The 23,960-nt window shown below is 45.5% G+C and overlaps 1 protein-coding gene and 1 long non-coding RNA gene across 3 annotated transcripts in view; one reads left to right on the top strand and one right to left on the bottom strand.

The window, feature by feature from the left end:
- The window catches only part of LOC133089197 (uncharacterized), a 36,884-nt gene extending 18,439 nt beyond the window's left edge, over positions 1 to 18,445 (top strand). Inside the window, exons 2-3 of the long non-coding RNA XR_009700584.1 lie at positions 10,132 to 10,192; positions 18,364 to 18,445. This is a non-coding gene — a long non-coding RNA (uncharacterized LOC133089197). The remainder of the gene's footprint in view (positions 1 to 10,131; positions 10,193 to 18,363) is intronic.
- NMNAT2 (nicotinamide nucleotide adenylyltransferase 2) overlaps positions 1 to 23,960 on the bottom strand; it is a 213,045-nt gene that overhangs the window by 77,198 nt on the left and 111,887 nt on the right. The window lies entirely within an intron of this gene.

Here is a 23,960-nt window from a genome sequence, read left to right as displayed (position 1 = left end):
TCTCTCACTTCGTCCCAGCTTACCCTTCCCCCTCCCCGTGTCCTCAAGTCCATTCTCTACGTCTGCATCTTTATTCCTGTCCCGCCCCTATGTTCTTTTTTTTTTTTTTAATTCTTTCTTTCTTTCTTTCTTTTATATTTTATTTTTGGCTGTGTTGGGTCTTCATTTCTGTGCGAGGGCTTTCTCTAGTTGCGGCAAGCGGGGGCCACTCTTCATCGCGGTGCGCGGGCCTCTTCACTATCGTGGCCTCTTTTCTTGCAGAGCACAGGCTCCAGACACGGAGGCTCAGTAGTTGTGGCTCACGGGCCTAGTTGCTCCGCGGCATGTGGGATCCTCTCAGACCAGGGCTCGAACCCGTGTCCCCTGCATTAGCAGGCAGATTCTCAACCACTGCGCCACCAGGGAAGACCCCCTATGTTCTTCAGAACCAATTTTTTTTTTTTTAAGATTCCATATATATGTGTTAGCATACAGTATTTGTTTTTCTCTTTCTGACTTACTTCACTCTGTAGGACAGACTCTAGGTCCATCCACCTCACTACAAATAACTCAATTTCGTTTCTTTTTATGGCTGAGTAATATTCCATTATATATATGTGCCACATCTTCTTTATCCATTCATCTGTCGATGGACACTTAGGTTGCTTCCATGCCCTGGCTATTGTAAATAGAGCTGCAACGAACATTGTGGTACATGACTCTTTTTGAATTATGGTTTTCTCAGGGTATATGCCCAGTAGTGGGATTGCTGGGTCGTATGGTAGTTCTATTTTTAGTTTTTTAAGGAACCTCCATACTGTGCTCCATAGTGGCTGTATCAATTTACATTCCCACCAACAGTGCAAGAGTGTTCCCTTTTCCCCACACCCTCTCCAGCATTTATTGTTTGTAGATTTTTTGATGATGGCCATTCTGACTGGTGTGAGGTGATACCTCATTGTAGTTTTAATTTGCATTTCTGTAATGATTAGTGATGTTGAGGATTCTTTCATGTGTTTGTTAGCAATCTGTGTATCTTCTTTGGAGAAATGTCTATGTAGGTCTTCTGCCCATTTTTGGATTGGGTTGTTTGTTTTTTTGATATTGAGCTGCATGAGCTGCTCATAAATTTTGGAGATTAATCTTTTGTCAGTTGCTTCATTTGCAAATATTTTCTTGCATTCTGAGGGTTGTCTTTTCATCTTGTTTATGGTTTCCTTTGCTTAGAGGACCAATATTGCAACGGATGAGGTGAGAGTGGATGAGGGAGATAGATGGAAAGGGGAGGATGGGCTCAAGATACAAATGAACTTATTTACAAAATAGAAACGGACTCACAGACTTAGAGAATGAACTTATGGTTACCAGGGGGGAAGGATGGGGGGGAGGGATAGATTGGGAGTTTGGGATTGACATATACACACTACTATATTTAAAATAGGTAACCAACAAGGGAACTCTGCTCAATATTCTGTAATAACCTAAATGAGAAAAGAATTTGAAAAAAGAAGAGATACATGTATATGTATAACTGAATCACTTTGCTGTACACCTGAAACTGATACAACATTGTTAATCAACTATATTCCAATATAAAATAAAAATTAAAAAAAAAAAAAAGATTGGATCATACCATGGATGTGTAATTTAACCTTTAAAGAGACTAAATCACCTGTATTACAGTTAAGGGAAAGAAAGGGTTTCTATTCACTGGAGGACAATAAATTGATATGTAAACTCTCCTGCATTTGCTATAATACTGAGCAAGTGTCATTTCTTTGAGAATTTGTGTGAACATCATTTATATTAAAGAGTGACTATTTAAAAAAAAAAAGATACACATTAGAGGAAGAATTACCAGGTTATCTGAAAGTTTGGTTCCCGGGGTTAGGGAAGGGCTGGGATAGCCATGTAGGAGGGAAAGGACCCGGGAAGGACCAAGATGAGAAGAATATTATTCGTCTACAGTCACACTGCACAGGGATAATAGGGTTTGGATGGCTGTTACCCTTACCATTTCCCAGCAGTGTTCATAGTTCTTTTCTTTCCATAATAGGAAAACAGAGACAGAAATTGGTGAGATAATTTCAGTTCACACGCAAATTATGAAGATGTGTTGGCACAAGAATTACCAAGCCAGCAAACCTAATAAACCATATTTCCATGCAATCCCCCTTGTTAGGTGACAGTTCATGTATATCAGTGCCTCTTACTGTCTATGCTTCCCAATTTGAAAATGTGCACAAGGCACAGAGACTAATATTTCCCAGAATCGTTTAGCATGAAGTGGGTGGTAGGGTGAAGTGGCTGAAGAAGAGAGGGGATGTTTACTCGGCAGCACAGAGCTCTCTGTACACAAAAACCAGGTGATTTCTCGGTGCACAGGGACATTCGTGAGTCACGCGGGCAGATCTCTTGGGAGCAGTGCTTGAAGAGTTGGAAATAAAAATAGTCCTTTTGGCTGCTGGTTTTCTCCTTTCACCCCAGGAGGCCGCGGCTTTCCCTCTCTGCTCCTCCCTGCTCCTGGCTGCTCCCTGGCTCCCCTGGGTTTCAGAGGAGCTGGCACCACGCACTCCCCTTTCTCACGTGACATCCTCTCCAACACAGCAAGCAGCTTTCTTGCCAAATCGCTAGGTCAGTGGCTCATCAGATGTCAGCTGCCCCTGCAGCTCCCAGGACAGGCAGGGAGGTTGCAGCAGCCAGTGCTCAGGGCCAGAGAGGAGAGAGGAAGGTGTCATGTGAGGGGTTCATCACCTGGTCCTGGAACTGAAGACCACACAGCTCTGCCACTCAGACTGAGTTGGCAGGTCCCTGAAAAAGGGGAGTGGCCAGACACCACAGGCCAGGACCGTGGCTTCCTGGCTTCCTCCCCACCCAGCCGCCCTACCCCATCTCCCCTCCAGAAACTGGAGGGGCTGTGCTTTCTTTGGACATAATCTGAGGCTGAGATCAGCAAAATCTGGACCCTTAGAGAGCGTTTCAGAAAGAGCCTCTGTGGTGCTAATCTAAAGGTTAATGAGCCTTTCTAGGAGGTCCTCTTCTCTGATTCACCATCTCTGCCTCCCTGCCACTCCCCCGATATTCTTGGGCAGTGGCCCTCTGTCCTCTGGTCCTTTCTCAGAAAGAAGGGGATCAGTGCAAAGCCCTAGGCAGACCCACAGTGAGCCAGCATGGCCACTGCTGACCTGAGCAATCCTCAGTTTGCTTTCAGAGCTAGCAATCCTCCCAGATCTGGTCTAGGTGATTTGTCCCCAGGTGCCTGCCTACTGGCCGTCCCAGTCCCAACACTTAGTGCTGCTGGAATGATCTTCTGCAGTAGGAAAAGTCTGTCTCCTGCAAGGGAGATCTTATGGAAGGTCTGCCCAATTTATACTGACCCAAGGACCCCCAGGGACAGGAAGCTGGCTGCCATCTTGTAAAATGTGACCCTATTCTCCAACTCCACTCCATTCCTTCCAGGTGGGCTAGCAGAGCCAACAGGAATCTTTTCCCTGATGTTAGGATTAGAGGCGAGAGAGCAAAACACGGAGACAGAGAGATTTGGTCCTTCTGTGAGGCCGTAGTTGGCCTTTTTGTGCTGTGACTCTTGAGATGCAGAGGTAGCAAGTCAGCAGAAAGAATGAACAATGAATCAGTTACACAGAAAAAGGCAAAGAGGAGAGATAAAAATACTTCAAGGATTCCCCACAGCATTCCAGAATTGGGTTTCTTGTCTCCCTGAGGCCCACTCCTGCCCACAGGGGTTCATGATTATTCAAATAAAGTCCCTCTTCTTCCTAAAGTGATTTCTCTCTCCACCACCAACATAGACTAATAATGCTATTATATTTCTTTAATTCTAACATGCACCATCAATTTGAATAATGTTTGTGTGTCTGTCTGTGTATGTGTGTTGGGGGAGAAACACTACATTAAAAATAAACACTGTTGGGCTTCCCTGGTGGCGCAGTGGTTGAGAATCTGCCTGCCGATGCAGGGGACACGGGTTCGAGCCCTGGTCTGGGAAGATCCCACATGCCACGGAGCAACTAGGCCCGTGAGCCACAATTACTGAGCCTGCGCGTCTGGAGCCTGTGCTCCGCAACAAGAGAGGCCACGATAGTGAGAGGCCCGCGCACCGCGATGAAGAGTGGCCCCCGCTTGCCGCAACTCGAGAAAGCCCTCGCACAGAAACGAAGACCCAACACAGCCAAAAATAAATAAATAAATAAATAAAAATTAAAAATGAATATCTGCTTATTAAAAAAAAAAGAAAAGAAAAGAAAAGCATGCATCTTAACACTGAGGAACTAGCACACTTCAATTACGCGCTCTCTGATCCTGACTCTTAACTAGGTAAAATTGTCCATTTAAATCCAATTAAATTGTATATGTCTCCAAGTCATGAAGGAGTAGCTGGACTCTATCTGTTGTCGTTTACACGGGAGGAGGCCACTTGAGTTAGCCTTTAGCTGGTCAGGAATAGCCTCTGGCAGTTTCCTACAGACTCCGCCATGGGGATTATAGCCATGCTCATAAGTGTGGGACTCATTATGGATCATAATGATAAGAGGACGTCCTGTGAAGAACATCATCCAAGCTCTTTCTGTCGCTCTCAAGGAGGGACACAGTCAGAGCCACATTAAGTTGTCCGCCCTTCCCAAGGAGGCTGCCCACCCACTGCCTTTTTGCCGAGCGTGTTCGCTTTCCTGCCTGCTTCCATATTCCTCTGGTAATCCCCACGACGAGGTCCAGGAGGAGGCAGGGATGGCTTGGCCCAAGCATAACTGAGCACTTTATGGGGGCTTTGCAAACAGCCAATCTTAGAGTGGTTTGGAAGGCATCTAATCCACTCCTTCCTCTGCAAGATATGGAACTGGGGCTCAGAGAGCTTGAGAGAGCTGCATAGGGTCACTTGGCCAGATAGTGGCACAACCCAGACTACACCCAGGTTCATTGACCTTCCATGCTGGGCTCTACTCTCTCTATCACCACTCCTCTTCCCCCCCAAAGCAGGGAGGCTGGGCATCCAGCAGGGATACAAAGGGAGCCGTCATGAGATGTAGCACGACAGGTGATTAAGAGCATGCAGCTGGAGCCAGAGTGCCCAGGTTCAAATCCCAGCTCCACGACTCCCCAGCCCCGCCACTCCCCAGCTGCGTGGGCTCAGGCCAGCTACCTAACAGCTCTATGCCTCAGTCACCACATCTGTAAAATGGAGATAAAAACAGTATCTATTGCCTAGGATTATTGCAGCATTATTTTAGTTATTGAGAGTAAAGCATTTTGAACACTGCACATAGTATACTCTTATGTTTGCTAAATAAAATTGAGCAGCCTCTGATGCCTCAGGGTCTGAGGAGGAGTCTGGGGGGGTAGAGCCACCCTGGGGCATCACGTGGACAGAGTCCCTTAGCCCCAGGCTGCGGGGCTGTGTTACAAACGCAGCCAGGTGCAGACCCGAGGAAAGGAGGGTAGGACGGATGCTGTGGCTTGGGTGACCTCAACGCAATGCCCGTCACCTTCCCCACCCATACTCCCTCCTGGAAACCTGCATGTCCTTTCCAAGGGCCTTAGCTAGTGGTGCCCCCTGAGAGCACTGTTGGTGGCAGCGGGGCCACATGCTGAATGGCCAGTTACCTCCAGCTCCCAAAGCTGCGCCTGGTGGAGGAGAGGGTTTCAGAGGCTCCTGCTCGGTGAGAGCTTCCAGAAGTCTGGGTCAACCTGGCACCAGCCCTAAAAGTGTGGAGTGGGGTCACAAAAAGGAACGCCTAAATAAAGGAGCATTTCTTATTAACTTAAAAACACATGGGTTTTGTGGGTTTTTTTTTTTTTTGCCAAATTGCATCTTTAAGGGTTAATTCAAACAGGAACAGAGAGGTGAATTCCATTCCTATTGGCAGTTCCTCCCCCTCTAAGGTCCTCTCAGAGGCTAGTATAAAACATGCAGAGAAAGGTTTTCACCTCCTTCAGGGCTCAGAGCTCCCAATTCCCGGCTACACGACCCTAACATCTCAGTCAGATCTTCACTCAACCTCTCAGAAATGTGGAAAGAACCTTCTCTGCTTCCTTCCTATGCTCAGCGCCACCCCCCCTTTCTTCCCTCCCTCCCCGCTGCCTCACTTCCCCAGGTTTATTCAAGGTCCAGGCTTGATGTTCAGGCAGAGCCACAGCCTAAGACCCTGAACCCCTCGCAGCACTTCCAGCAGAAGGACAGAGGCAGGTGGAACTGTGGAGGTGGAGAGGGGGCAGCGGCGCCCTGGGCACTGGCTCGGGAGAGAGGGCCGCCAGCGGTCACAGCTGCTGTCATAAAATGTGCAGCGAAACCAGGGGAGGGGGCTGCTGGGGGCTGCGGAGGCCTGTTTTCCAGCTCGCAGCTGGGGACTTGAGGAGAAGGAGGGCTGACGGGGAAGCTTGAAAGGAAGAGAAGGCGGCTGGAGGGTGAGGAGCTGGCAGGGGACCCTGCTGGATAGACCAGGTGAAAGGAGAGGAGATACCGAGGGGCTGAGTGGCAGAGGGGAACAGAGGCAGGCTGGCCCTGGGGCGGGCCAAGGGAATCCGGGAGCCTGGAAGGGAAATACCTTTTCTCTTCTAATGAAAAGCCACCAGGCCTCCTTTTTTTTTTTTTAATAAATTTATTTTATTTTATTTATTTATCTTTGGCTGCGTTGGGTCTTCGTTGCAGTGCGCGGGCTTCTCATTGCGGTGGCCTCTCTTGTTGCGGAGCACGGGCTCTAGGTGTGCGGGCTCAGTAGTTGTGGCACGTGGGTTCAGTAGTTGTGGCCCACGGGCTCTAGAGCGCAGGCTCAGTAGTTGTGGCGCACGGGCTTAGTTGCTCCGTGGCATGTGGGATCTTCCCGGACCAGGGCTCGAACCTGTGTCTCCTGCATTGTCAGGTGGATTCTTAACCCCTGCACCACCAGGGAAGCCCCACCAGGCTTCCTTTTTGAACTGCCTTCCTTTCTGGAAGGCTCTGCGCTCTCTCTGTGGAGCCCTCCTGCTGCAGCCTCAGGCCTGAGTCCTTCAGAGAGAGAGACACACACTGCTGGTAATTCAGGGCCCCTTCCCCAGGGAACACAATCTGCCCCCCACTCTCCCAGGCAACCCTCTTGCCAGCAGCACGCCCTTCTCTGCATCCCCTTGTAACCCTCCAAACTGAACCTGTGTCCTCGGATATGAGCTCTGCCCAAGCATCACACGTGCTTCCCAGGTCCAGCTTTCTGTTAGAGAACTGTTAATGTTAGTGCAAACAAAGGGCTAGTGGGCCTTTTCTAGAATTTGTATGCAGGACCCAGATTCATAAAGTTAAGCCTACTCCTTTCTCTGTTTCCTGATCTCACCAACATGGGATTTTTTTTTTTTTTTCCCAGACGACTTTATCTTATCTGACTGTCTTTTGGGGACGTGATAATGCAGAATACACTGCAGAGTTAAATTATGAGGGAGGATGTGGTATTAATCACTGAGAATACTCAGTTTTAAAAGCACAAAATGCTGAATAAATTAAAGCACTCAGTCATGTAGACCAGACCAAAGGGAGAGGAAACTGAGGGCAACTACAGTGGAGACAAGACTTAGAATGAAGTTTGGGATCTGTATGAGCACATGGGTAGAAGTGAGATGCAAGCAGACACTGTCACCGTCCAGCCCTGCACAGGAGTGGGGAAAAGAGATTCTAAAGTGTCAAAGAGACTGCCTTTGAGTCTGAGCAACAGCATGCTAGCTAAGCCCACAAGGACCACCCCAGAAGCACTTTTAAATTATTCTGGACCAGAAGGAAATTCCACGGCTTGCTTGGATGTAACCGTTTCCTCTGGGGATGCAAACTCACCATGGAAAATTCCCAGCCTCACCCAGGTCTGGGCACCCTCACTCTCCCCACTGGTTTCTGGACCTTGAAAGCCTCTGCACATTTTTCCTCGTTTTGTTGGCAGCAGTGACAGCCATCGGCCTGTTGGGAACCACAAGGTAGTGGCAGACTTGGGGATAGTGATCAAGGGAAGTTGCCACTCGGCCTATGGCTGGGCCGGGCTGTGGTATCAGTGTCACCAGCCAATGCTGCCGGTTCTGGCACAGAGCCAGGATGTACCTGCCTCCCACTGTGGAAACCCCAGAGAGAAGGACTCCACCCAGCTGTCCAAATTCCTTTTGGGGGAAGGAACGAAACCGAGGAGGAGGCCATCACCCAGAGAACCCTCCAGGGGATACTTGGAGTTGGTAAAAGTAAGTCCTGGATACCCCAGCATTCAGAGGTGTTACTGAACATTTCTAGATAGACTCGAAGACAAGCGAAAACTCAAACTGGAGGTGGGTTGAGAAGGTCACCTTACTGTGGAGGCAGAATAACAGCCCCCCAAAGATGCTTACATCCTAATTCCCAGAACCTGTGCATATATCACCTTATATGGCAAAAAGGACTTTGCAGATGTGATTAAGTTAAGGATCTTGAGATGGGGAGATTCTCCTGGATTATTCAGGTAGACCCAATGTAACATACGGGTCCTTGTAAGAAGGAGGCAAGAGGGTCAAAGTCAGAAAGAGAGACGAGACAAGGAAAGCAGAGGTCGGAGTCCTGCGAGGCCACGAGCCAAGGAATGCGATGGTCTCTAGAAGATGGAATGGGCAAGGAAACAGATTCCTGCACAAGCTCTAGAATGGAAAGCAGCCCACCTGACCCATTTTAGACTTCTGGCCTCCAGAACTGTAAGGTAATACGTTTACAGTATATTGATTTAAGCCAATAAATTTGCAGTAATTTATTACAGCAGTGATAGGAAACTAATACTCTTATAAGCGACTTGATTTCCCCACGACCCAAACCATTTCTGGGTAAGCCTGAAACATGGTGCCCCCCTTGGCTTTCTCCTCAGATAACCTGCACCTGGTGCTTCCCTCTCCTGACTTAGTAATGCTGCCATTAATTCTCTCATTTCCAGCTATGAATTTATTCTCCACAGCTATCTCAGGGACCCACCAGTACAGTCTAACTGTTCCCAGTAAGGAATCTGGATGGAGAAACACGAGCCCAGAGGCTCTGAGGTATATGCGTGATGCCATTTCCTCACTGACTGAAGAGGACACTGGAAAGGGTCCCTCCAGCAGAAAAGCTGATCAAAGGTTTCTCCATTGGCCCTCCTGGCCACACCCAAAGAAATGTATTGCATGAGTGTGTCATGCAGACTGTGGTTGGCCATCATACACTGCCATCTCCAGGGGTGTACACGGCCCAGGGCCTCCCCTAGAGGTTTGCTGGAAGGATACAGGTTACATGTCCCCGGCCCACCTATCCCCACCCCACCAGCTGTCACCTGGGCAATCTAGTTAGACAAATATCAAAGGAGACCTTCCTTGGCCTTCTACACAGCCTCTTCCAGGGAAAGGTGTTTGTCTTTATTCCTCACTGAACAAGCACAAGCCCATTTTGAGATTCTCTGAGCCCTAGATGTTCAAGACACTCTCTTCTTCTCCAACTTTCACACCACGGGCAGCAGCTCTAGGCCTTAGGGCCCCACCAACATTTAATGTAAATCCTGTTACATTTCAGCACACTCTGTGCTTTTCATGAAAGCCACATTCAACTGAATTTATTTCACCCAAGAGTCTGTTTGCGCCTTCTTGAACAGGTACCTCAGTGGGCAGCTGAGGAGAGCAAAAGAACACCCCACCCAGTCTTTCTGGCCCCAACTCAGATGCCCACGGACAGCTGAGCACTGGTGTTTGGGAGGCTCCCGTGTGCCCTAGGGAGGCGGCTCTGGGCCCACTTCCTGTCTGCTCTGGTCAGTGGGTCAGGAATAGGTCACATGTTATTGTCTTAAGTGGAGAGAACTGAGGAACTAGAGCACAGTTTGGGATTAGGTTATCACATGTCTCCCAACTCCTCATCATGCTAATTAATAATGGTTACCAAATATAACCTCCCAGGCACTTTATGGATGCCTTCTCATCCAAGTCACTCAACTACTCCATTATTCTAATTTTGCTGGGCTTCTGTGAAAAGTCACCAACAACCACAACCAAAATGACAACTCCCAACGCAGCAGGTTTCCTCCTCCTTATTAGATCCTGTCTCTGTTAACGGCAGCACCATCCACTCAGATGCCCCCAGTAGAAATGTCTGGTAGAAACCACATGGTCTCATCCTACTTTACACCTCTCTGCTTAATCCATCTCCAGGTCCTGGAAAACCGACATCTCTGGCTGTGGATGCAGGTGGGAAGGAGACAGCCCTTCACTGGTGAGTGTGAAATATGAATGAGCCAGCAACCGGCCATCACCTCCACCTCCCCCTGTGGTGAGGTGGTTGAGTGTAAAGGGCTCCTTTCCTGATCTATGGCTGCTTTTGTTGCAACTGAGCTTAAAGATGTTTCTGCTCAGGTCATCTCCAGTTACAACTTGGCTTTGTCTCCTTGGGATGAACATTTCTCCCATCTATATGATGCCTTCCTGAAGCTTAGGGAAAAATGTGACTTCCCAGAAGAGACAACGCATCTGTTCCTCTGGATGCCTTCCCTGTGTCCCAGGGTGGAATGGATCAAGCCTTTCTCTGCACTCCCATGTTAATTTGTGCATACCTCTTTTTGCAGTTATCGCTAAGCACTGTCATTTATTTCACTGCATTATTCTCTACATATGGTTCTTCGACTAGATCGTAGGCTCTCAGAAGTCAGGTCAGGACCAGGTGTATCTTCTAATCCCTAGCCTAGCTAGTGCCTGGCACATTATAGATGCTCATCAATGTTTGTTGGATAAATAACCTCTGAGTATAAGGGGCTGGCCTATTCTTTGTGCACAGGATGTTCTCAGGAGATGAAGAGGTTTACAAGGAGAGTAGGAGGCAGAGACCTTCACGGCAAGAGTGTCTGAACTCTATGAAACTCGTTTCTGGGAAGAACTAAAGCCCGGTCAGAAATTACTTGCTGAATTTATGTGATATCCTCTAATACCAACTTTATTCCCTGGCGACAGACTTTCATGGCTTCCTAAATCAGCACAGAGAACTTCAGTTTGTTGGTTTTTAACCAGCACATGCACTATTGTGTTACTAGAGTAGCACCATGATCAAATGTAGGCCTAACGGACTAGATTAGGAATCAAGCTAGGGGGACCAGATTAAATATGACAGCTATTAACTTTATAAGTCACTATCCCCTCCACTTTTCTCTTAATCCTTACACCAGACTTCTGTTACATAGGGCTGACTGAATACATGCATTTATTGCCCCTCTCTTGAAACCCCACTAAAATGACATTAAAGGAATAAAAAGGTAAAAATGTCAAGGACAAAGAAAATGGGAGGGGAGACGAAAGATGCCTACACGTTTTTGGAAGGTGCAAAATAAACGTATAAGTGGTAATTGACGTGGCAGAGTGGAGAAAGCCAAAACTCAAATGCCTGGAGCTAATTTGCACCATTGAACCTAAGAATGACTCAGGATTTGAGGTACCATTACCTTAGAAAGCATGGAGCTGGACAGAGAATGGGTAAAAATTGGCATAATGGGCTGTTAGACCTACACACCCCCTGGCCTCCTCCGTGTAGCAGGTTTGCTGCCCCTCCCTGACCTTGGCAGGAAATGGGAATATTATTCTTTGGAGCAAATGCTCCTAAAAGGTTCTAGACTCTGAGAAATGAGACAAAGTGAAGGGCAGAAGGAAAGTGCTTTCTGGAACACAAGGGGATTAAGTGAAAGTCTCCATGCTGAAGAGTGAGAGCCACAGCTCCCTTTCTCATGAATCTCCCAGAACACACGCAGACTAGTTCATGTTCCTCAGGCAGAAGATTGAGGACTCCTCTTTAGGGAAATGAAGGGCTCAAGAGAAACATGGATTGATATTGATGGAACCACCCTTGCACGTCCCTAAAATCCACTAGTCAACAGGCTCCATCTATGACTCAACAAGGCCCAGCTTATGGATGAGCAGTCAAGGATCACCAGTCATTTGAGAAAGCATCCAATATAAAGGTGGAAAATCAAAATAAACAAATGGGGGGAGGGGAGGAACTCAGAGAAACTGGAAATGCAGAAAATAGAAAAAAATTAAAGATATTATAATATCCTCAGAGAGATATAAGATCTTGCTTTCATGAAATGAGAAGAAAATTCTATAACAAAGAAACAATTATTCATTCATTCATTAGATATTTACTGTGCCTGCTTGTGCATGGCACTATTCTAGGTGCTAGAAACACAGAAATAGTACTAATATAGAAAACATTTAAACATTCCTGCCCTCATGGAGCTTTCATTTCAGTGAGAGAGACAGACAACAAACAAAAAAAATAAGTAAAATATAGTATGCCAGATTATGATAGATGCTATGGAAGAAAAAAAATAGCAGGGGAGGGAGTTAGGGAGAGCTAGCAGAAAGGGATTATATAAATGTAACCATGATGATCAGGGACTACCTCAAGGAGACAGTGACATTTGAACAAAGAAATGAAGGAGGCTAGGTAGCAAATATGAGAACAAGGAAAGACTCTTGCCAATCAAAAATATTACAGCCAAAATTTAAAATTCTAAGAAAAGTTGGAAGATTAGGTTGAAGAAATCACATAAAATAACCCACAAAGACAAACAACAATAGAGAGGGAAAAAAAGGTAGAAGGTAAAAGATGGATCCAAAAGGTTCAATCTGATTAAAAGGTTTCCCAGACACCCACACATATATGGTGTACTAATTCTCAACAAAAGCAAAGGAATGGGAAAAGGAACATCTTTTCAACAACAGAAATTGGTGCTGAAACTACAGAGAAATGAATAGGAAAAAAAGAAAAAAGAACTTCAACTCCTATCCAAATATTCCTGAAAAGTTAATTTGACATGGAACTTGGCATATTTATCTAAATATACAAGCTTAAAACCATAAAGCTTCAAGAAGAAAACATAAGATAATAAACTTGTGATTTTGCAATAGGCGAAGATTTCTTAGGACAGAAAAAGTACTAACTATAAAAGAAAAAATGATAAATTGAACTTCAAGAGAATTTAAAACTTCTGCTCATCAAAGGATACTTTTAAGAAAATGAACAGGTAAGTGACCAACTGGAGAAAATATTTGCAATATATGTAACTAAGGACTTCTATCTAGAATATAGAAAGAACTCCTACAACTCAATAATAAAAAGATAAACCAATTAAAGGAAAATGTGTGAAAACTTGAATACATATTGAATACATATTTTTAAACCTTTTTTATTTTGAAAATAATTATAGATTCATAGGAAGTTGCAAAGAAAGTACAGAAAGGTCCCACGTACTCTTCACTGAGTTTCCCCCATTGGTTCCATTTTACATCACTTTATACCAATTTGAAGACCTACAATTAAAAAAAGACTGACAATGCCAAATATTGGTGGTGATATGGCAAAACTGAAACCTTCGTACATTGCTGGTGGGATTGTAAAATGGCAACCACTTTGGAAAACGATTTGATATTTCTTTACAAAGTTAAACAGATACTTATCACGTGACTCAGTAATTCTATTCCTAAGTGCTTACCAAAGAGAAGCAAAAACATATGTCCACAAAAATACTTCTACAAGAATGTTTATAGCAGGTGTGTTCACAATAGCCCCAAACCAGAAACAGCCCAAATGTTCATTAACAGATCGTATAAACAAATTACGGTAGATTCGTACAATGGAATACTACTCAGCGGTAAAAAGGGATAAACTGTGCTACTCGCAAGAACACAGAGAAATCTCAATAATATTATGTTGAGCAAAGAAAGCCAAACACAAAGCAATATATACAATGTAATTCCATTTATGTGAAGTTCAAGAATGCAAAACTAATCTCTGATGACAGAAATCAGAACGATAGCTGTGCATGGGGGATAAGGATTGCCTGGAAGGGGGCATGAGGAAACTTTCTGAGGAGATGGAAATGGTCTGTATCTTGATTGGGGAGTTGGTTACACAGGTATCCAAAATTTATCAAAATTTTAGTAAATTTATCAAAATTCATTGAATTGTACACTTACTTGTCACTCTGTATAAACTTTACCTCAGTTTTCAAAAATGAAAAGAATGCGGGAAAAAAGATTTCCACAGTGAGAGAGAGAATGCGCTAATGGAGGGAAGGAAATAAGGGGAAAAACACAAATTAATTTTTTTAACTTTTAAATCCTCACATCACTTTTTGATATATTATTTAGTGTTATTATTGCAATATAGATTTTATAAATAAAACCCTGAGACATAAAGAGGTTAAGTAATTTACTAAAAAAATAAGGACCTGGATCTAGGTTTTCTTACTACCAATAAACTTAACCACCTCCTCTCTGCGGCAAAAAAATACCATATGTTTGAAAAGCATCTATAATTGAGAGCTGCCATCAGTTTATGGGCTATTATAATTATCCCTGCAAGAGTAATGGACCAAGGATTCAGCTGAAGCATCTCCCTCTTGGCAACAATCATTTCCTGCTCCATTTTAAAATTCTTAATCACTTAGATACCTTGAGCCATCAATACTCTCTATCCACTTGCACTATTACTGTCATTCTCCAAAGATCTAAATGTCTTGTGGATGATTCTAGAAGATGTCACAAACCACGCTTCTCTATGGAGAGAGCGGCTGTGCTGTGCTCGGAGGTTTAATGCCCAAGGAATGGGGTTGCTGGAGTGTGTGCACACTGGTGGGGCTGTTTCTTTATTTGGTCTCAAAATCTAAGGAATAAACTGGTAGTTCCCTTATTATTGATTTCATCTAGGTCCCCTCCCTGAAGAAAGTGTATACATTGCTATATTTAAAATAGATAACCAACAAGGACCTAGTGTATAACACAGGGAACTCTGCTCCATATTCTGTAACAACCTAAATTGGAAAAGAATTTGGAAAAGAATAGATACATGTGTATGTATAACTGAATCACTTTGCTGTACACCTGAAACTAACACAACATTGTTAATAACTATACTCCAATATAAAATAAAAATTAAAGAAAAGAAAGTGTATCCTGTGAACTATAGAAATGGAAATGTTACAGAATACAGACAGAAGAGTGGGAATAGATCTGAAAGATCATAACCCTGATACACGTATCAGAACTCTGAGTTCTTCAGATTAATAAGGATTCATCAGAAAATTGAGAGCCAGAAGGTCCTCAGAGATCATTTATTACAAACGCCCTCACTTTACACATGAAAAAAAATGGAGGTTCATTTTGTGTGCGTGTGAAGGGGGAGCAGAGAGAGAGAAAGAGAGGGAGGGAGGGAGGTGACAGTGTGGAAATAGCATTGAAATTTCAATTAAGAAATCTTGGTTTTCACATATTAGAAGTACAATCTTGTACCAAGTGCTTAACCAAACCTCAGGTTCTCTTCTGTAAAATGAAAATAAGAGAATCTGTCCTGATTACTCACGTGATCTTATGAGAATCAAATAAAACAAAGTCCGAGAAGCTGTTCTGTCAACCCTGTATTAATGCTTGTTAGTACTATTACCCAAGTTAGCAAATGGAACAGCTAAAACTAGAAGTCAGGTCTCCTGAGTGCACTCCATCAGTCTGAAGACTGCCCCTCGACTCCTCAGCTGACCTCAGGAAGAGCTCTATTATTCACCTCGTGGCTTAGGATGGAGCATCTGGCTTCAGGGGGTGTTGTGGAGGAGGAATGTCAGTTGACCACTAGTGAGACAGTGGGGGCTTGGGAAAGAGCAAGAAGCAACTAGAAACTGCTCCATGTCAGAGGATTTGGCCAGGCAACGTTTTGAAGACTGCCCCGCCCTGTCTCAGGAGAACTGGGGTGGAATGGGGTGGGGAGGGCAGGACTGGGAAGACAGAAGGAAATGTCTGCGGGGATCAGGACCAAGTGCCTCTAGTTCACTGTTCATTGAGTTTGAAGGGTCCTGCCAGTTGCCCCTTCTCCCCCAGCCCCTCCACTAGGGCTCCCCTGAGGACTGATGTCCCATTACGGGCAGGCACAACAGCTCCGGTTCCTGAGATCACAGTTGCAAATCCTCAGGGGTTGATGTCCAGAGTAAGTGCTCGGAGAGCACTGCTTAATCCCTTTCAGCATTTTGGGAAAGAGTTTAAGGTTAACAGCTCCACTGTGGGAGGACGCCCAGCTCAGAGGAATCCTGGATTCAAATCCTGAGAACGTCATTCACAAGCTGAAGGTCCCTGGGCAAGAGATTCACCTTCTCTGAGCTCCAATTTCCTCCTGCTTAAAGTTGGGATAATAATAATACCTTCTTTACAGAGGTATTGTGAGGAAGGTAGTGATAATGGTTAATATTAATTGAACACTACTATGTGCTGTGCACTGTTCTAAGCACTTGCCATGGATTATCTCAGCTGTCACACAATGTAGTTTTTTCTTTTTTTCATTTTTATTTTATATTGGAGTATAGTTGATTCACAACGTTGTGTTTTTCGTTTCAGGTGTCAGGTGTCCAGCAAAGTGATTCAGTTATACATATACATGTGTCTATTCTTTTTCAAATTCTTTTCCCATTTAGGTTATTACAGAGTATTGAGCAGAGTTCCCTGTGCTATACAGTAGGTCCTTGTTGGTTATCTATTTTAAATACAGCAGTCACATAATGTATTTTTGATAACTGCTCTGGCACCCGGGAGGTACCCTGTACACCAGTAAAATGAAGCTCATTTTGAGGGAGCATCTTCATCTCTGCCTTCTAGGTGGCCCAGTGAGAGGCTGGGAAGGGGGCGTGTCTGTCTTAGGGAGGGGTTGGAAGCATTCATTAATGCCTGAACACACAGGCATGTCCTGGGAGGTAAGGCCATTATTACCTTTAAAAACCAGGACCCCGTAAACACAAACACATGAAAGAGGAGTGGCCCTTTGAACATCAAGAGAGCCAGCTGGGCTGATTAGAATGGTTACAATTAGTGGAGAGTCTGATCCTGTCACCTTCCTTAGGGTCCACTGCCAACCAGCCTTGCAAGGGGCCTCAGCCCAGAGAATACGCTCTGGCTTCTCCCTTCCTGGGTGCTGCTTCCCTACAGGGAGTGCTGAATAGCAAACAGCTGTGCTAGCAAACGCAGCCTCTCACACGGCTTCCACTGGAGGCACATCCTCAAGTGTGCACAGCTGATCGGTACCCAGGAGGTGAAGGGGCTGGTGCCAATGGCCGTTTGGATCCTGACCCTGTTTCCTCTGGTTAGCTGCTTCTCGTGAACAGCCGGACTGGGAAGTCTTTCCAAATATCTGCTTGACTTAGGTGTGAACATCCTTCCCTGGATGCTAGGAGGTATTTATCCTCCCAGGCCTGCCAGGCTGGGCTGAGGAAGCATAACCCAAGGATGACCTGCCAGATTGCTTGTTTAATCCAGCAAGTGCCATAATGGTCAGGGAGGAAAATGATCATGACCCAGAAGTCCCACCTAACAACATGAATTTATACTAAGGGCGGGTAGTGGTTATTAAAGTAATATCTTTACCTGGGGTGGGCTGGAGTTCACAAAGGCTCCACATACGTTATTACATTAGATCCTGATGACAAGCTGTGAGCTAAAGCAAGACATGTCCTTATTTCACCGACAGGGAAGCTGAGGTTCTGACCGGCTAAGGTACTTGCCCAGGGTCATATAGTTAATGGGCAGCTGCTTTATGAATAAGAAATGACTGGATTAAGGTAGGCTCTCTCAGCCTCAGCACTTTTGACATGTTGGATCAGATAATTCTTTGTTGTAGGGACTGTCTTATGCATTGTAAGATGTTTAGCAGCATCCCTGGCCTCTATCACTACATGCCAGTAGTTCCCCTACCCCAGCTGTGACAACCAAAAAAGTCACATGTGGGAATTCCCTCACGGTCCAGTGGTTAGGATTCCACACTTCCACTGCAGAGGTCACGGGTTCAATCCCTGGTCGGAGACCTAAGATCCCGCATGCCTACGTTGCCGCCAAAAAAAAAAAAAGTCAAATGTTCCCTGGGAAAGCGAATTGCCCCAGGCTGAGAACCACTGGGTTAGGGTAGTAGTAAATGAATGCAGCTGAGGGCCCAATTCCAGTACTTCATCTGACTCTGCAGCCCCAATTGTGAGTGACCCAGGATCTGGTGAGGGCTAGCTTCTAACCGTGACCCTGACATCAAAATAGATCTCATAGTTAGGAAGTAATTTTCTCCTCCATGCCAATCCTAATGAAAATGAAATGGATCTAATTTCCCTTACAGTTCTTCTACTACCTACCATTAATAAAATGAAACCTCACTTTCATCTGGCCCTCCTATTTCTGAAGGAATCCAGCAGGGCTGGAGATGGAATTCCTTTAGTCCACTCAGACTTCCCTTTGAGAGAAGGAGAAAACATAAATAAGCTCTGGAAACACTTCCACACAATACAGAATAAAATATTTAGAATATTTAGAGCCCTCACTAAGTACCAGGTGCTGTACTTGGCATTTCATATGCTATCTCATTTAAACCCTGTTTTCTAGATGTGGAAACTGAAGCTGAGAAAGGCAAAGCATCTTTCCCGGGACCACAGAGCTAGCAATGATGAAGCTCAGGTTTGAGCATAGGCCTGACTCAGGCAGGGCTTCCTCCCCATCCTAGGGCCACTGGAAATCCTCCGGCTCTTCCACGTCTGCTCTCGATTGGTTCAGAACCCCAGGGCGGATAAGGAATGTGAGAGTTGTCATCAAGTCTCATCTTCCCTCCCAAGGCCCATTTCCTGATCTGACATGTTGGAAATCTCCCCCTAGATAGCCTATGGTCAATTAAAATTACTCTGCCATGGACTTCCCTGGTGGCACAGTGGTGAAGAATCCACCTGCCAGTGCAGGGGACACAGGTTCGAGCCCTGGTCCGGGAAGATCCCACATGCCACGGAGCAACTAAGCCCGTGCGCTACAACTACTGAAGCCCACATGCCTAGAGCCTGTGCTCTGCAACAAGAGAAGCCACCGCAATGAGAAGCCTGCGCACCGCAACGAAGAGTAGCCCCCCATCGCCGCAACTAGAGAAAGCCCGTGCATAGCAACGAAGACCTGAAGCAGCCAAAAATAATTAATAAATAAATTTAAAATAAATAAATAAATAAATAAAATTACTCTGCCAATACACCACCTCATCCTCTCTTCCCTCCTGCCCCTCACCCTCCTCCTGGATGACTTGTTTCTATCAATAAAATCAACCACCTTAGCAAGTCATTAAGCCCTCGAAATCATCTTTGACTCTTCCCATCCACTCCCTTCTCCCCCCTATCCAATCATTCCTCATCTCTCACACCTGTCCCAATTCCCAGTTCCAATTCTACCTCTAGGTTCAGTTCTCTTTGCCTCTCACCTGGATTTTTCTTTTTTTTGGCTGCCCTGTATGGCTTGTGGGATCTTAGTTCCCCGACCAGGGGTTGAACCCGCACCCTCAGCAGTGAGAGCGCCGAGTCCTAACCACTGGACTGCAACGGAATTCCCTTACCTGGACTGTTAATGGCTCCTCTCTGTGATCCCCTCCAGGCTTTTAACCTCCAATCCCATCGCCCCCCCTGCCACCAGACTAGACATCAGCAGCCAACTCTGATCATCATCTTTAGTGGCTCCCAAGGTCAACATAGTTGAGTCCAAATTCCAGACGTACCTTGACTTGCCCCACCTCTACTCTTCCAGCCTCTGTCCCACTATTCCCCAACCAAACATCTTGTCACCCCCAGGGATCTACAACCTCTGTGTTTCTGCTTACTGCCCACTGTCTGGAACAGCCCTGCAGCCCACTCTCACCCCAATTATAGTCATTTCTTGCCCCCTTTCTTCCTGTGACAAAGCAAAGAGCCAAACATATAGAAACCCTCTGTACCCTTCAAGACCAAGCTCAGGTGTCACCTCCTCTATGAAGACTTCCTTGATCTTCCCGGTTAGAAGTGACATTTCCTTCCTACAAACTACTCTAGCATGTCCTTTGTATCTTCTCCTCTGGCATTTTATCACTTTCTCTGTGAGTGTCTTATCCTTACTGTACAGCATAAACTCCTGATTCATAATCTGTAAAATGGGGATGATAATAATGGAACCTCTCTCATGGAACTGTTGAGAGGATTAAATTAGATGAAATAAATTATTATATGGAAAATGCTTGGGAAGTTTAATACACAGTAAAAGTTCTAAAAATGTTTGTTGTTATTATCTTTATGTCTTTGAAGCACTTAGCACTGTACTATGGACATAGAAATTATTTTGAAACAATTTTGAAGATATGAATGACTGCAATGCAATAGCACTGTTCTTTGGAGATGCAACATAGCTGATCAGCATACAGCCAGGGCTCCAATTACATCCCAGATTTGAATGGAAACGATTTTTTCTTGAGTGCTGCCATTCTCCTCGTGGGAGAGGAGAACCACCCTGGTCTTCTCAACCAGATGACTTGAACCTTTTTTTTCCATGCCAGTGGCCTGAGAGACAGCACCCTCCTCAGGGCGTAGCTCACTTCACCAGCAGCTCAGGCTGGGAGGAGTAAGCGGGGACATGTACACTGAACATCACCTCCAAGGGAATTCCTGATACGCCTCCCTCCACCTCCCATTTTGAAAAGTGTGTCCTCACCTGCCTTTCTTGAAAAATAGGACTTGTACATAAAATGCCCTGTTCCTTAATTTTCCCAACATGGTGATACATTTTCTCCTTTTCTATTCAGCCTGAGGTTTCATTAAAACAGTGGCAACCCAGCAAAGACATCTTTTAGAGGTTTTTTCCAATCCTTTGAAATAATAAGCAACATGGCTTGTTTGGCCCTAATTTGCGTGTGTGAGCGTGTGTGAGCGTGTGTGAGCGTGCGTGATTATGTAAGTGCACGCACAGGCGGTAGTGGGAATGGAAATGATTTATTCTGGTGATGCTGAGTGAGTTAGTGTTAAACAATTCCTGCCTTCCCTCACCAACAGTGTCCATCCATTGTGCTCCCCTGTGCACGAGGAGCTGCATCCAGCACAGAAAATATTAGAGTCACAAAGATATTTATGTTCTTTGCCCCTAAGACCTTTGTACCTATGTGAATATAATGGAAAAAACAAAAGGAGATGGGAGCGGGGAATGACAGAGAAAATGTAAATGTTTTTGCATAATACACCAGACCAGCCTTGCAGTCCAGACAGTTTGGAGATTCGCGGGAACAAAGGGTCTTGCACGGCACATGCAAGATAAGGGGCGTTTCAGCAGGGTTCTTTTGCTTTCACAAAACAAAAACCAAAACGCCTCTCCTTCATAGCTCCTGCTTCAAGATATAAGGAAGATATTATGTTTTCTGATGTCTTGGGTTTTGGTGAGATCTGATGCTTGACTTACTGAATTCACTATTTGAGTCCGGATCCTTCCATCAGCTAATGAGCATAACTTTTCCTTGAAATGACAGCCTCAGCAGAGGATCGGGAAGCGAATCCTTGGAAGTCATTGGAGTTTCTCCTCATGTCATGCTTAGGAGAGCCTATGACACAGGTCAGGTCCTTGCCAGGAGAAAGGAACACTGATGTGAACACAGCGAGGACTCGTGCTGCCCGGGGTATGTCTGTTGCAAAGACCAAGGCAGGCAGTGAGAGCATTACCCTGCCAAGTGGCTCCTGACCCATGGGACCTGGCTCATCTGCTTCTTGACCTACACTCTCCTGGTTGCTGGTTGCTGGTGTTCAGAAATAGCCCACATGAAACCTGTCATACGGATTATATTTCCCCCAAAGGACAGAGCTCTGCTGGTGTGCGATCCTGAATCATCAACTTAATAACACCATTCTGCATGGCAGAATTGAAAGCAGGCTTGGAAATGTTTGCTGCCAAGTTTAGGTGCCTCTGCTCCTTCAGGCAGCCTGGGAGGAGCCTGGGGGAATGGTCCAGAGTCACAGCCAACATTTCAAACTCTTTGCCTGCTCACAGAAGGACCAGCCATCCTTAAATGGTCATGTAGACCGAGAAGGCGCAAGACAACTCTCAGGCATGCTGAAGGCAAGGGAAGAGGAAAATGGAAAGACTTTAAAAGCATTCTCTTTCCAGCCCCCGCTGAGAATTTTAAATGCCTTCTACCCTGACATATTTGAAGTCCGCATTTTATTGTCTGTTTAACTTACCCAGCAAGCTTCGGGGCAGGCAAGAGCTGTGTGGTTGTATGTTTGTATCTAGCACTGAGGGTGCTGTTGACACTCAGAGCAGCAGAAAAGAATAATATGGCTAAAATCCCCTGCAGCAGCAGGTGGCCTGGGCCCAGAATGTAAAAGCCAAAGGAGAAATTTCCTATCTGGATGGTGTGAAGAGGGCATGAGATTTCCAAAGCTGCAAATGCAAATGCTGGGGAAGGAAAGGAACATCAAATACATACTGGGACTTCTCTGGTGGCGCAGTGGTTAAGAATCCGCCTGCCAATGCAGGGGACACGGGTTCAAGCCCTGGTCTGGGAAGATCTCACATGCCGAGGAGCAACTAAGCCCGTGTGCCACAATTACTGAGCCTGCGCTCTAGAGCCCGTGAGCCACAACTACTGAAGCCCGCGAGCCACAGCTACTGAAGCCCGTGTGCCTAGAGCCCGAGCTCTGCAACAAGAGAGGCCACTGCAATGAGAAGCCCGCACACTGCAACGAAGAGTAGCCCCCGCTCGCCACAACTAGAGAAAGCCAGCGCGCAGCAACGAAGACCCAACACAGCCAAAAATAAATAAATTTAGTAAAAAAAAAATACACACTGAATTCCTGCTGAAAATTGTCTTGACCTTGCTGATTGGGAGCCTGGCAGGGAGAACTGGGAGGCTAACCCCTCTAGGGAGGAAGGCACAGAAACCATCCCAATGCTGACCTTGTTAGAAGAGGCATGACTCAATCCAAAATAGGAGGCCCCCTTGCTGGGACTGGCAGAGTGTAGTTGGAGGCTTCTGAGCACAGCTCGTTTCCAGACTTGCCTTGTGACCCCGTCCCACCAGGCCACAATCTCACACATTCATGTATTCATTCGCCCTTCATTTATTGAATTCCTACTGTGCACCAGGCATTGTGCAAATACCGAGCGCATAAGGGTATATGGAATACACACAGCTCCGACATGGAGCTTACTTTCCGAGGAGGACAACTACAGAGGACGGTAAGTGCTATGAATAAATAAATGGAAGAACAAGGTAGTTGGGGTCCTCCTTCTTTTCCCCTCCCTTACACACCAAGCAAGAGGCATGACCTAGAGTGTCCAGGAAGACAAGGGGGTCCCCGTTCTCACCTACCAACTGAGACCAGGGAACTATCCTGGCCAGCCTTGGTCAGTTTGGGAGGGAAAACTGAAATAAATCCATTCAAAGATACCCTGTAGGTTGGAGGTCTTGATGATAAAGGGAAGAAGGAAAAAGGAAGAAAGACAGAAGGAAAGAAAGGGAGCCTCTTTTTATTACTGCAATTTTATAACTCAAAGTATGTTATCTTTAGTAAGAAATAGGCATGTTTGACTTTCAAAGCCCAATGCTAATGTGTCAAAATACACTTTTGTTATAGGCTTGATCACAATTCAGCTCCTGGAACACTTGAGTGAATGATTTAAAATCTAGATAAGACCCTTGGGAGTGCAATAGAGGGAATTCTTGATGGACACATTAGAGGGAGCTGCTACAGGAAATAAAAGGAGAAATGATAATTTCCATTGATCGCATGTCTACCACATGCCACACAGTACATGTAATTTCATTTAATCTTCACCAATAGTATGTATTATTTTCTCTTTCTTACAGCAGAGTGAACTAAGGCTCAGGGAAATTAAATACCTTACTTAAGATCACAAAGCTATTAAGTGGTACAGCTGGGATTTGAACCATAAGTTAGATCACTCAAGATGAATCTGTAGGCAAAACTCCCCACTTCCAGAATTGTGTCAGCAAAAATGGCAATGAAATCTCACCACAGAATCTTGTTGAGGGTCGGGGAGGGGGGTGTCCTTGGGAGCCATGTCCCATCATTATTATCAGCCGACCTATCATCACTCAAAATTTCCATTCTTCTCTTTAGAACAGTGCCTCATACTCCAGATCAGTGCTCCAGCACCTGGGACCCATTTTCTTAGGGTCTTGCTCTTTGCTCAGCCAC

The sequence above is a fragment of the Eubalaena glacialis genome, chromosome 3 (genome assembly GCF_028564815.1).
Source record: "Eubalaena glacialis isolate mEubGla1 chromosome 3, mEubGla1.1.hap2.+ XY, whole genome shotgun sequence".
NCBI classification, from domain to species: Eukaryota; Metazoa; Chordata; class Mammalia; order Artiodactyla; family Balaenidae; genus Eubalaena; species Eubalaena glacialis.
Note: the sequence above shows the minus strand (reverse complement) of the source record. Positions and strands in the feature narration are given on the sequence as shown.